We start from the raw sequence: 12,879 nt of genomic DNA on the forward strand, positions 1-12,879 counted from the left end.
TGATTTTCATGTATGAGGAGTCTGTCCTAGTGAAAATTGCTTTCATGTATACAATAACCCTTGAAAAACACGTCTCAACATTTACTTTCCTTACTCTGTGATTCCTTGAGTGGAGTATTCCATCATCATCATCATCATCATCATCATCATCATCATCATCATCATCATCATCATATCATCATTATTGTCAACATCATTATATATCATTATTATTATTATTATTATTATTATTATTATTATTCCAGAGTTATTCCATTATATTATTTTCTACGCTGTTAGTAGTTTGCTAATGTTCACGGATGGCAGGAAGATTATGGTTCATGTGGGTCCCACTGACAGCAATGTTTTAGTTCTTGAAACGGAAACTTTTATTTCCATGTTCCCAAGAGCAAATACATGCAAGTAAAGAAAGGTCCTTGGTCTTCTACATGAGACTGACACCCTCATGTAGTCCTCTGATCTATTTGAGAAACAGAATTTAGACGAGCAATCAAAAGGTTGGTGACCAAAGACCCAAGTTAGGGAGAAATAAGACAGTTTTTCACAATGTTTCAGGTTTGGGGATTGGTAGACATTAAATAACCATCTTTTCATTCACAGCAAGAATAATCAAAATTATTAAATAATAGTAGGCTGAAAATTTTAACAACATATGTATGCTGGCTAATTTAAATCCCCATATTTCATCTCTGAAACATTATATATTCTCTTTCAGGTTTTTCTTGAAATTCTTTGAAGACATGAAACCCGGTATGTGTTTATCTGTACACATTCATAAAGCATGGCCGTTGCTCTAGTGATGGACAGATGACACAACTGTCAAGAGACAGAGTGACTCTCTTGGCAAAGGAATAAATCTTCATGTTCACGGAGGCAGTTTCAGTCTTAGGTGCAGAAGTTTAAAATCCCCTGAGAATGCTTCCTACAGCTGCCATTTCCTATATGTGGTAATATCCAAGGATGTGTATTTATTCATCGCATTTTGTTTCAAGATCTACAAGAAAGTTTCGATTGTGTATACTATTTGGAGATGTTGTATTTTATCTTTTCTATCGATGTATTCTGGGTTGTAGAAACTCAGGCATTTTCTCATCCATCTCTCACAGCAGGGGCTGAAAATGAGATGAGTCTTGATCAGGAATAAAGGAAAGAAGACAGGTAAGGTAATAGAGAACTCCCTGATGTATTGAACCCTTGGGAATCTGAGATGATTTTTGTTATCAACCTGTATATATACACTTTAAATTTGCCTCAAAGTACACTCACATGAGTTTAAACTTTTGTACTTTTCATTTTGTAAATATTTGCAATAAAGAGAGCTTTCAAAGTAATAAAGTGGTGTGATGTGTGTAACTCATTTAACAGATTCCCTTGTATAACTTAACAGAATATATAAATGGTTTTTCTTCATGTTGAATGTAATAAAGACAGTGTCCTTCTAAGAATATATGTAATAATTTGTAATAATTTGGGCCTCTATAAAGTTTAATATGTTCATAACTTGCCTAAACATTGACCACAATTACTTCTGAAATAATTCCTATACTTACTCAGTGTTTTTCCTAAGTATGGACTTTAAAATTCATTCAGCAGAATAGATATTGAGGCGGATGGAGGGAGGGAGGAAACTGAATGGGTGGGGAGGAAGAGAAGGGAGTGTGTAGGAGGAATTAGGAATAGTGGGCTTGAAGGAATTGGGTATAGTGAATGCATGGAAAGGGGAATGGAAATCACAAGTGTGGGGTGCACATCTCTAGGAATTGCCAGAGACCTAGGAAAGGCAAATCCCCAGGGTGTCTATTGGGGTGACACTAGGAATGGGGATAGAGATTCTTAATTTGCCAGTTCTATAGCCATGCATGACTCCCAGTGATGTGACTTGAAAAAAAAATAGAAACCCACAAAACCTTCAATCCAAAATTACCACAGCCTACAAGACCTTCAGAGACAAAGATAGATAGAGCAGAAATGGAAGGAATGTCCAACCGATGGTTAGCACAGATTGAGACCTACACCGAGGGCAAGCACCTATTCTTGACACTATTAAAGATACTCTATCGTGCTTGCAGACAGATTCCTAGCATAACTGTCCTCTGAGTGACTCCACCCAATTGCTGAGAGAAACAAGTATGCACTCATTGATAAGTGGCTATTAGCCCAAATGCTTGAATTACACTAGATGCCTAGAACAAATGAAACTCAAGATGGATGAGCAAAATGTGAATGCTTCTCTCCTTATTTAAAATGGGAACAAGAATACCCTTGGCAGGGAATAGAGAGGCAAAGATTAAAACAGACACAGAAGGAACACCCATTCAGAGCCTGCCCCACATGTGGCCCATGCATATACAGCCATCCAATTAGACAAGATGGATGAAGCAAAGAAGTGCAGAACAACAGGAGCTGGATGTAAATCTCTCCCGAGAACACAGCCAGAATACAGCAAAAACAGAGGCATATGCCAGCAGCAAGCCACTGAATTGAGAATAGGAACCTTGTTGAAGGAATCAGAGAAAGAACTGGAAGAGCTTGAAGGGGCTCAAGACCCCATATGTACAACAATGCCAAGCAACCAGAGCTTCCAGGGACTAAGCCACTACCTAAAGACTATACATGGCCTGACCGTGGACTCTGACCTCATAGGTAGCAATGAATATACTAGTAAGAGCACCAGTGGAAGGGGAAGTCCTGGGTCCTGCTAAGACTGAACCCCCAGTGAACTAGATTGTTGGGGGAGGGCGGCAATGGGGGGAGGGTGGGGAGGAGGACACCCATAAAGAATTGGAGGGGGGAGGGGGATGTTTGCCCGGAAACCGGGAAAGGGAATAACACTCGAAATGTATATAAGAAATACTCAAGTTAATTAAAAAAAAAAAAAAAAAAAAAGATTCACCACCAAACATTGGCTGGAGCTTGGGGAGTCTTTAAAAAAGAAAAAAAAAAAAAAAAAAAACACGTGAAGAATCGAGGCCCAGATGATATAAGATACTCCACAGGAAGACCAATAGGGTCAACTCACGGGGACTCTTGGGGTTTGCCAAAGACTGAACCACCAACCTGAGAGTGAACTTGGACTGAAACTGAGCCCCCAAGACATAGGAAGGAAATGTATACCTTTGTATTTTTATGGGTTCTCACAACAATGGGTGTTGGGAGTTACCCTGCAGATGTGCTATACAGTGAGAAAATAAATAAATGAACTTTAAAGACACAGATGCCTCATCTATAGACAACTTGTTTGGGAAAGCACAATTCTAGTTGTTCGGTACCCACATGAAGACAAAGCCTGTGGAGTGCCTATGCCCTTAGAGGCCATAATCCTTTTCATTCTGTTCTTCCATCAGAATTCCAAGCTCCACCCGTGGTTTGGCTAGTTGATGTCTGCTTCTCTCTGAGTCAGCAGCTTAGTGTAGTCTCCCATAGGGAAGCCATGCTAGACTCCTATCTGCAAGCATAACAGAGTGTCATTAATAGTGTCAGGGATTGTTGCTCATCCATACGGTGATTCTCAATCTGCACTAACCATTGGTTAATCATTCCACTCTCTCTGCTCTATGCACTGCCCTTTCATTTCTTTTGGTCAGAATAAATTTTGGGTCAAAAGTTGGTGTCTCTATCATTCCATTTGGATTGCTCTCTGGCTACAGGTGATGGCTTCTTCAGGTCCATATCACTGAGGCTGTGATTCTCAGCTAAGGAAACACCCATTGATTCATGTGCATCTCTTACCCCAGCTCTCTGGCTATTTCTGTAAATGACCTCTACCTCCACACAGCTATCCATCTAGGCTGCTGTGTCTGGCCTCAGTAGCAGAGGATGTGATCTCAGAGATTTGATATACAAGATGAGGAGATACCCGTGGCGTCCCCTCCTGCTCAGAGGAGAAGGGCTGGGGGAAGGATTGTGAGAGGTGTGAAATGGAAGAGGTCAGTGTGCAGTATGTATAGTGAATAAATAAACAAATAACTATGAATATAACTAAGACTACTTGAAGGTAAGAAGCAGTTGTGTGTGTGTGTGTGTTTGTGTGTGTGTAAGTAAACTTGAATGTATGAGCATTTGTGCGTGTGTCTGTGTGTGTGATTGTGTTTGTTTGTCTGTGTGTATATTTGTGTGTTTCTGTGTGTTTCTGTGTTATCTTCATATATATATATTTGAAGGTAAGAAGCAAGTGGGTGTGTGTTTAATATTAAATTATCACATTTTAGAAAACAGTGGTCTTTGCAGAAGACAGGACAGTTTAGGCACTCTATTTACAAAAAAATGGTGTTTGCTGAAGATGAAGAAATGATTCGGTGATTATTAGCATTATCTGTTCTTCCAGAGAACCCAGGACTGATTCCTAGCTCCCGAGTGACAGCTCACAAGTGGCTGTAATTTCAGCATCACGGAATCTCACACCCTCTTCAACCTCCAGGACACTTGGCATGGATGAGTTGTATACATGAATAAGCAGGTAAATACTTACATATGTACGACAAAAAGTATAAAAACAGAAGAGCAATTCCTGGTTGACATAATTTGTTTTTCTTGAATATTCATAGTGATGATCACAGTCAAATAATCACTTTATTGACCTATAATGCAATCAAAGCCACTAAAAGTTAATGTTCACTTGAGTCACATAAAATCTATTTATTTAAAAAACTGCAATAAAAATTTGCAGTAATGAAATAAAAATTTTATTAATATACAAATTAATAAACATTAATATTCTGATATAGAGCTGAAAATAATACTTTCCACATATTTGTTTGTCTTTTATAAATACTGCAGTTTGTGGTTAGTTTGTTGTTGGTTTTTGTAGGAGTTTATTTCCAGGTATTAGCCCATACACTCTATAAATTCATGCAGAATACACTACAGGAACTTAGCCTCTCTTGTGTGGAATCCAGGAAGGTTGCTATATGTTTTACTTCTTGTCTGATCAATTTTCTCTATGTACATTACAAGGATATTTTTGTTCTTGGATTCTACCAGTTTTTTCAAGGTGATAGCTGGTAGATGATACCTGGAGAATATTTAAGTTTTGAAGATCATTTTTGAAGTTATTTCCTGATGTCTGCACTATCAATTTTGTAGATTTTCAAATGCGTGGCCAAATGAACAGCTATTCAGGGACAAAACATGCCTTATAACTACTGTTGTTTTGACTTTTTGAAAGAAAAAATCAGAAATGGATGGTGTTTGGGGTAAAGGACTGTGTTGGGGGAAACAGGAAGGAGGACAGTATTTGAGACACAAATAAATTAATAAAATACTTAAATACAAAAATAAAGCAGAATTCAAACTATACAGGAAAATCAGATTTAATTGATAGGAAACAGTATGGTTTTATATCGTAACATAATTCCTGAATTTTATATACTTTAATCAATCTAATGACTAATTCTGAAAAATCAGAAAATTGAAAAAAACTGTTACAAGTAACACAGTAGGTTGACCAAATAATAACAACAATGTTTCTAGAACTGTAAACTTTCTATGTCCGTACCCAATCCAGAAATGCAGGTGACATTTCGTTATTGCATATTTTACATCATTCTGTTCTGTGATAATTCATTACTGTTTTTATCTTCTGTGACCAAATCTTTGAAGATAAATAATTACTTTGCTAGAATGTCTCTGAATTTGGAATTCGCCATTGGTTTCTCTCTTTTAGATTGAGATTACATGTACTTGACACAGATACCAAAAGTGTTTCTTGCTTTGCTTAACGCAGTTAAACATTAGGAGGATCCCTGTCATCTTAACAACACGCAATTATGGAGCAATGAAATTATTTTAAATTATTTTCCTTTCATAGTTAAAATATTTTGAAGTATTTTTCTTTTGAATTTCCTTTTAAAGTAATAGAAGTTGTAGGAAAATTACTAATACCTAGGGAAAGAATGTGTGTCTTCAATACTTTAGGCATTATTTTCAGCATCTCGGTCATTTTTTTTAAAATATTTTGACCTGAATGTTCCTTACTGCATGTAAGTACACTCAGAACAATGAACCATAGGAGACTATAATAATTGTCGTTCTGTTTGGGTGACTCATGCATAAAACAATAATGTAGTTTTAGTGTCATGGTAATTTTTTTAATGTCTTCCATATTTTCAGCACATTTAAATGGAATTTTATTTTTGATTCATTATACTCATAAAGACTCAAGATTCTAATTTTATGTTATTTTATTTTCTTGTTGAATATCAACCTGAATCTAATGATCGGTCACTAGCTGAATTTTATATTTCTATTCTGTCACTTGTAAACCCACTTCAATTCCTGTATAATGTGTGCATGCATGCTTGTGTGTGTGTGTGTGTGTGTGTGTTTGTTTGTGTGCGTGTGTGTGTGTGTTTATTTGAAACTATGATATTATTGTTGAGAATCACCTGGCTGAAATTCTTTTCCACCTCCCTATTAGAAATAAAAAGTGGAGAAAAGACTACTCCTGTTCCAAAATTATAGGACCTGGGTGCCCAGAACTGAAGTATGGACTGACCAAAATGTACACAAAGCAGAGGCTAACAATTCCCTGTCCTGATGACTACTTAGCAGTTCCAGTTCAATGCAATGCATTTACATGTACTGAGGAATATGGAATTGGAGCATAACGAGCTGAAATCATTTACAATTAATTTCTGGAAGATTTCCAAATAGCTAAGAATCGATACAGGGAATTTTCAAGGCCCCTGAGACATTAGCATGAGGTTGAAACTCTGCCCAGATGAAAACGTATAAGTACTGGACTTATCTACTAAAGTAATTTAGTAGCAAGCATACTTTACAATTGTTTGCAATTAAGCATGGTGGGGAATAAAGAGAACACTCTAAAACCAAGTTATGTTTCTTAAAGTTTGTTTCAAGATAGCAAGAAAGAGCACAGTGGTTTTGTTTTCTTTCTTTCACAGATTTTGCCCCTTTTTGAAAGAGCACTTTGGGACCCTTAATTACCAATTTATTATCAGAACTTTCTTCAGACCCAGAGTTCTTCTCAGTGCTGCCTTGACTTCTTGGTTCCTTAAGCTATAGATGATGGGGTTCAGCATGAATATCACTGTGGTATGGAAGATAATCAAGAATTTATCAACTCCTTGTGGGTGGTTAGATTTGGACCTCAAGTAGTTTTGTCCCAACCCTTCAAGGCAATCCATTCCCCATGAATCAATTGCCAAATGGGCACATATCTCACTACTCATTTGGTTTGCAAAATGAAGCAGAGACATACAGAGGCCAAAGGCCATGGCTGCCAATAGGCCATGGCTGCTCAAAGTGTGAAGAAAAATATTTGTGTAGCACATCCCTCCTGAGAGATTCCTCAGATCTCACTTACAAGTCTCTCCCTATCTTGGGTATGACAGAGCCAGTGTAACCAATTTCCAGGATACATAAGTTCGCCAGAAAGAAGTACATGGGGGTGTTTAGAGATGGACTAGTGTAGCTAGCAAAGGCTATGGAAGCAGAATGAGGGTGAACAGGAGGAAGCATTCTCGAGGAACCTTAAAGCATTTGACAGACAAGTCCATTTCCTGCCACAAAGTGCAATTGACACAATTGACACCCATATCCTGGAAGACAGCAGTGAGCCATTAGAAGGATTCTTGAAGATGAAAGATATTAATGTTTTAATACTTTTAGGCACGCACTTACATCAGAGTCAAAGTCTTTCTCTGTAGTCACAAAAAGCAAAGCTTAGAAGTGCTTTATTATCACAGATTTTCATATCTAATACTTTCTTTCTTAACACCAGGGGATTTTCCAAAATGTGCTAAGCATTGAGCCAAGTTCAAATATTAACAAGGATGATGCAAACTTGTAGTCATGGCACTAATGAAGCTCAGGCAGATGGTTTACCATGGGTCTCAGTTGAGTTGCACAAGCTTAATAGGCAATCGTTCAAATTAAGGAAAAGAAAACCTTGACTGTCTCTCATTTTTTTACCCATCCGTATAATTAACTAGTCATCAATGTCATGCAGAAAAACAGATCAACCCACTCATTTTTATGTTTTCTTGTTGCCACAGATATATTATCTCCAACCACCCTGTGTTTGTATTGGGCCCTGATTATTCTCTGATTGCTCCTATGAATATTCAAACCCACACAATAAAGGTATAATTTCCTCAAGACTCATTATTTTTGAAGAAAAAGTAAAGTCAAATAATCATTTGATAAATAAATGATTACTGGTTTTAATACATAGAATTAAAGACAAGGCACATCTCGATGTCGGTACAGTAACGACGTAGTCAGAGAAGCAATTTAAGGTGTGTAAAGTGAGCCATTAAAGTGAAGAAGTATCAACCAAACAACACCATACCACTCATGCCACAACCTTCAATATGACAGCTGGTATTTGTAACTGAATAGTTCCTGTCTCTTAATTGAACATGTTTTCTTAGCAGGACTATCACTGCGTAGGCATTAAATTTCTGTTTTCTTAATATTGTTCATAATATTCTACCTATCAGAGTATTGATTTAAATAAAGAAAAAAAAAAGATGTATTGTCTGGATATGTAGTCCAGGCTAACCTGAAATTCCTAATATCTCTCCCTCAGACTCTTGAATGTGAGTATTCTAAGAGCAAACATGGTGCCTGGCTTGATAGGAATTCCTTCCTACACTTTCATCTCAACATCTTAGAAATCCACCAAACTACCTGTATTTCTATACACATAGTATGTATACCGTTCCTTCCTGTTTGCTCACTTTTGCATATGACACTTGCTGTGTGCTTGGTTGGTTACTTACATGGAAAATTGTTCAGTTTCAGCACAGCCTTGTTTGTTTTCAAATATAATTGTTCTCTTCTGTCTATAGTTACACTCTGTTATTCACAATGTAACTGCTAAAGTAGCTTTAGCGCTGTGGTGGTGACTACTTTTCATCTTTTTCACATTGTAGCCTTATATCAGACCTAGTATGGACTGCAAAGTTCTTATCATTATGTTTACCATCCTTATCAATCTCTGAGCTCTCGTGTAATGAGAAGCTCCAGTGTTTAGCTTACTTTGGTTCCTTGGGGATTCTGCCTGTCCCTTCTCATTATATCTTCTGAAGTTCAGTCTCATGTTCCTCAAATATTGGAATGTGGCAAACTCATTTTTCTCCCAGTCTGAATAGGGAAAATTTCTCTATTCCCTTCACATGAGATGTCCTTTTCTGTTTTGTGGAGTGCATATGTCTTTGTAGAAGTTTGGGATTTCTTGCCAAAAGATACACCACTTTTTCCTGACAAGAGTCGTATAGGAGATATCACCATCCTGTTAGGCTCTCTATCTATTCACTTGCTATAATGAAATGTCAGAGGTATGTGAGTAGATTAGCACATGGTTGATCCACAAATCAAATGTGGTTTTCAGTATTTCCAAATAATAAATAAAAAAAACATGTTGCCTATGTACGTAAATACCATATAAAACACACACACCCACACACACACACACACACACTTGTGTGCCACATACACATGTGTGCCTATATATTCATGCAGAGAGAGAGACACAGAGAAATGCAATAGAAAAGAACACGGAGAGATTCTACATGAATTAAAATGTTAGTATAAACAACAATGAATGATAACAGTATTTGTTGACATCCTGCTTCACCATTTGGTCACTTATAAACATGGTTAAGAAAAAAAATGTATCCCCAATGAGTTTTCTTCTGTGTGAATAAGTTAATTTCCCAAATCACTTAACTTGATCGGGTGTGGAATGCTTGTCAGCTACATGGGTCATGAGCTTGATTGCATGTCTACACACAAACATTTTAGTTTTACCTTTGTATACACTCCATTTGGGTGAATTTCTCACCATAATACATAATTTTCCTTTCTATTCACTAATTGATCACTAGACTAATTTTCTATTGGGATTAATGAAAAACACAGCTCCCTAAAACAACAACAACCAAAAAGTAAAAAATACATTGTTTTCTCATGGGTGCAGAAGACATAGTCAGGTATAATCGCTTATTAGATCTATTAGATTAGTTCTGATCCAATCATGCAAAAGTTATAAAAATATAAGTTTAGAGAACATAGGGTAGACTTAAAGCTCTGACAATTATGAAGCAGGAGTGCTGTTTGTACATACTTGACCTCTCAGTGGACTCTGCTATTGTAAAAAAAAAACGCTGGAATGCATAGGATTCTATTATGATGCATTTCACATTTATTTTGATGTACTGTAAATATTTCTCCATATTAAATTAAAACAAACAAACAAAGACAAATAAACAACCTTCTCACAGCCAACACAGAAAATGACTACATTTTTTAATTTGAAATATTTTTAAAGCAACTTCCTTTTCATTAGTAGTTTATACATTTGTATAGGTAGCTCTCTAGTTAGAGAGTGAGGTCTTGTGTCTCCCAGTTAAATTTACAGAATATCAACTCAAGAAGCAGAATGTTATATTTACATTTGAATTTGTGCAATAAAAATGATTCATGAGAAAGCCTGAGGTTTCATAAAAGAAATCTTACTAAAGCTAAAAGCACACATTGCACATGACATGATAATAGTAGGATATTTCAACACCCCACCCTCATCACTGGAGAGATCTTGGAAAAAGAAATCAAACAGAGATGTAGAGAAAGTAATAAAAGTTATGAACCAAATGGATTTAACAGATATTTAAAGATCATTCCATTCTAAAAATAAGGATATACATTCTTCACATAACCTCAAGGAACCTTCTTCAAAATTGACCACATAATCGGTCCCTAAACAGACCTTAACAGATACAGGAAGATAAAAATAATCCCATGCATTCTCTCAGATCACCACACACTAAGACTGGTCTTCATTAATAACAATAATGACAGAAAGCCCACATATACATGGAAGTTGAAAAATGCTTTACTCCATGACAACTTGGTCAAGGAAGAAATAAGGAAAGAAATTAAGGTCTTCTTAGAACTTAATGAAAATGAAGATACAACATTACCAAACGTATGTGACACAATGAAAGCAGAGCTAAGAGGAATACTTATAGATCTGAGTGCTAGCAAAAAGAAACAGGAAAGAGCATATGTCAGGTGCTTGATAGGACATGTAAAAACTCTAGAACCAAAAGAAGTAAGTAAATCCAAGAGGGATAGAAAGCAGGAAATTATCAAACTCAGATCTGAAATCAACGAAGTAGAAATGAAAAGGATGATAAAAAGAATCTACAAAACCAGGAGCTGTTTCTTTGAGAAAAACAATAAGATAAATAAACCCTTAGCCAAACTAACCAGAGGTCAAAGAGACTGTATCCAAATCTAAAAAAAAAAAAAAAAAAGAAATGAAAAGGGAGACATAACAACAGAATGTGAAGAAATTAAAAAAAAAACAATCAGATTTTACTATAAAAGCCTATATTCAACCAAAGTGCAAAATCTGGAGGAAATGGACAATTTCGTAGACAGATACCAGGTAGCAAAGATAAATCAGGAAGAAGTAAACTATCTAAACAACCCCATAACTCCTAAAGAAATAGAAGCAGATATTAAAAGTCCCCCCCCCAAAAAAAAAAAAAACATAGCCCAGGTCGAGATGGATTCAGTGCAGAATTCTATCAGACCTTCTTAGAAGACCTCATACTAAAATAGTACAAACTATTCCACAAAATTGAAACAAACGGAGGACTAGCACATTCCTTATATGAATCCACAGTTACTCTTATACCTAACCCACACAAATATTCAACACAGAAAGAGAACTTCAGACCAATTTCCCTTATGAATACTGATGAAAAAATAATCAATAAAATTCTTGCAAACAGAATCTAAAAGCACATCAAAAAATCATCCATCATGATCAAGTAGACTTGAACCCAGGGATGGAAGGATGGTTTAATATAGGAAAATTCATAAATGTAATCCATCATGTAAACAAACTCAAAGATAAAGAGCACATGGTCATCTCATTAGATGGTGAGAAAGCATTTGACAAAATTCAACAACCCTTGTGGATAAAAGTCCTGGAAAAATCAGAAATAAATGCTCTTATCAAAACATACTTTAAGAAATATACAGCAAACCTGTACCTAAAATCAAACTAAACAAAAAGAAAGTTGAAGCAATCCCACTAAAATCAGGCACTGGACAAGGCTACCCAACTCTCTCCCTACTTATTAAAAACAGGACTCCATGTCATAGCCAGAGAAACCAGACAGCAAAAGAAGGTCAAACAGATACAAATTGGAATGGAAGATATCAAAATATCACTATTTGCAGATGATATGATAGTATACACTTAAGTGTCCCCAAAAGTTCCCCCAGATAATTTCTAAACCTGATAAATAACTTCAGCAAAGTGTCAGGGTAAAAAATTAACTCATACATACCAGGAGCCTTCATCTCCTTAAAGGATAAACAGGCTGAGAAAAAAATAATGAAATCAACACTTCACAATAGTCCCAAATAATATAAAATATCTTGGTGTAAGTTAAGCCAAGCAAGTGAATGATCTGTATGACAAGAAGTTCAAGTATCTTAAGAAAGAAATTGAGGAAGATCTCAGAAGATAGAAGGAGCTTACATCCTCTTGGATTGACAGTATTAATATAGTAAAGATGACCATTTTGCCATTCAATTGAATTTTACACATTCAATGCAATCTCCATCAAAATTCCTACTCACTTCTCTAATAGAGATAGAAAGAGAAATTTGCAAATTTTTTTGGAATAAGAAAAAGCCAGGATAGCTAAAAATATCCTCCACAAGAAAAGAACTTCTGGGGGAATCATCACCCCTTAACTCAAGCAGTATTATACAGCAATAGTGATAAATACTGCATGTTATTGGTAAAGTGACAGATGGACAGACCAGTGGAATAGAAGTGAAGACACAGATATGAACCCACACATCTATCATTTGATATTTGGCATAGAGGTA

This window comes from Rattus norvegicus, chromosome Y (assembly GCF_036323735.1).
Source record: "Rattus norvegicus strain BN/NHsdMcwi chromosome Y, GRCr8, whole genome shotgun sequence".
Classification (NCBI taxonomy): domain Eukaryota; kingdom Metazoa; phylum Chordata; class Mammalia; order Rodentia; family Muridae; genus Rattus; species Rattus norvegicus.